Raw genomic sequence first — 2,549 nt, forward strand, 5'->3', positions numbered from 1 at the left:
TGTTACGATATGTGCACTTCCTCCACCTAACTGCCTTTATCCATGGTCTTAAGGGTATGTTGCGAGGAAACCGTGAACTGGAATTTTTATGACCAGTGTCTTCAAAGTCGATGCAAATTGACATGGATTAGGTTAATTTTTTGTACATACTTATCAATGAATACTGCAGATAAATATCTCCAAAACATGTTTGCAATGAAATCTCCTTATTCACTGTTGAACATGGAATGGTTGACTGATTATTGTGGAGGGTATAACTTACACAACATTTACATAGAGTAGTATGAGACATTCATAGGCTGCAGCTGATTTTGCTTGGAGCCGTATTGGATACCTTAACTTTTACAAAAACTGAGAAGAAATATTTTGCTTTAGCATCCTGCAACAGTCAGAGCCACTCTATAATTGCGATCAATAAACGTATCGACCTTTCATTTGATTACTGAAGCACTAACTTAATTTCAATTATGTACTTGATTTATAGGCCAAAGTAGAGAATTTTATTGCCAGTACTCTAACTACAACCGCAATTGCACCCTTGTGGCTGATGCGTGTGTCCAGCATTGTGAACTATGTGTTGCTGTTTTGTGCTTATAGTTGACAGTCTGCCTTCTGTCTGAAGTGCAACTTCAGTTCTTTTGACGGTTGTACTTTGGTGGCACAAAATAGGCAGGACAATATTAAGATTATACTAATTTTATTTTCCGCATGAGCCATCTTCCATTCACGGCTTTATTAGTGCATCTCGTCACCCCTCCAGCTTTCTTTACTCTAAACGAAATTGATCTGTTGTTCATATTTCATTGAATATAACTTGCTTTCGGATACTCAATCTCAAAGAGTATTGTATTACTTTGTCATTATATCAAAGATTGTTAGCTGTTAACTGGCAGTCCCTGGCAGTCCTCTGTTTGAGAACTGTGCTGACTGTAATCTTCTACTGTCTGTTTTGGCGAAAGCGAAAGATCTCTCCAGCTATGTAGCCATTTCTTTTAAATAGCCTGAGTGGTTTCAGGTTTTACCCCTTGAGAGTGGAGTGGCATTCACACACCGTCTGACATGTTAAATTTTCTGACACAATCGCCTACACAAATTCCTCATTCACATGTACATTTGCTGCAAGCAGTAGTTGGGCAGACTGATGCCTGAGGCAATGGAGATGCTATCGGCAGGGGCGGCTGTCTGGCCAGGGCTGCTGTGCAGCTGGTAGCAGGGCGGCCCCTGCAGACGCGTTGGAGACGTGATGCCTGACAGAGGAAAATGCACTGAGGGCGGCCAAATGGAATATGTGGAAAAAGAGAATAGTTCTCTGGCTTCCTGTAATGTGATAGAGGAGATCAATGTTACGTTCGCAGGAGAGCTTCTGTAAAGTTTGGAAGGTGGGAGACGAGGTACTGGCAGAAGTAAAGCTGTGAGTACTGGCCGTGAGCCGTGCTTCGGTAGCTCAGTTGGTAGAGCACTTGCCCGTGAAAGGCAAAGGTCCCGAGTTCGAGTCTCGGTCGGGCACACAGTTTTAATCTGCTAGGTATCACTTCTTTCACTGCAAGAAACGGTCAGAACAAACTTATCATGAGTGGTTAACAGATTTGGAGGGTATGATGAAGAAATTCAAATTAAAATGTGCTTTTGGTGCTCTATATTTAGATGTTATGTTGAGTGATGCGATCATTTACAATGTAACTGATGTCACACTTAGAGAACAAATTTTGAAACTGGCCGATCCACCATTTCAGCAAGTAGTGCAAATACTAGATCAGTGCAGTTCAGGTGCCATGTCGCTGATAAATCTGAGCGGCCACCAGTTTGTCGGGCTGAGTGTCTTGCTCACGAGCGGCCCGTCAGGTGGCGGCTGCCTGCGCACGCCATGCCTCGTAAACAGGTCTTTACTCAGTGTAAGCAGCTCTCTATAAGGTAATGAGAGTTGAGTCATGCCCTTAGTGCTTTACACAGCACAAACGCCAAGATTGCCCTTCTAGACGAGTACAGTGGTATGCCTGGAGAAAGAAAGGTCACAAACAGTCAGTATGTTTGCAACGGAACAACCATAAGATTTCTGTTCACTCACAAAATTCTAGTCATAAGACCCATGTAATCAATGCAGTGTACTCAAAGCCTGCTGCAGGTATTAGCATAACTAGCAACCACAAACGTTTTGTTAATTTGCATATTAGTGAAAAACGTGTGAAATTTCAGTTGGATATGGGTGCCTCTGTAACGTACCTGAATCGTAACACATATGAACTTTTTGGCTCCCCATGCCTGTCTAAAACTAGCACGCACCTGATGGCCTATAATGGACAAGACGTTCATGTTCTCGGAAAATGTACTTTGCCTGCAATGTATCACTCACATACACGAACTGTAGCGTTCACTGTGCTACAGTCATGCGATTGTGAGAACATACAATATGTGATCGACAGTATCCGAAAACGTGGATGAAAATTACTTACAAAATCCGGACGCCCACCATCGATAATGCTGGAATACAGTATGGTGTTGGCCCACCCTTAGCCTTCATGACAGCTTCCACTATCGCAGGCATACGTTCG

The 2,549-nt window shown here is 42.9% G+C and overlaps 1 non-coding gene across 1 annotated transcript; it reads left to right on the forward strand.

Moving 5' to 3' along the window:
• Positions 1-1,432: 1,432 nt before the first annotated feature.
• On the forward strand, positions 1,433-1,507 carry Trnas-uga (transfer RNA serine (anticodon UGA)). Its single transcript has one exon. It is a non-coding gene; the product is annotated as a tRNA-Ser (tRNA).
• Positions 1,508-2,549: the final 1,042 nt, after the last annotated feature.

Source organism: Schistocerca serialis, unplaced genomic scaffold (genome assembly GCF_023864345.2).
Source record: "Schistocerca serialis cubense isolate TAMUIC-IGC-003099 unplaced genomic scaffold, iqSchSeri2.2 HiC_scaffold_1466, whole genome shotgun sequence".
In the NCBI taxonomy this organism is placed as follows: domain Eukaryota; kingdom Metazoa; phylum Arthropoda; class Insecta; order Orthoptera; family Acrididae; genus Schistocerca; species Schistocerca serialis.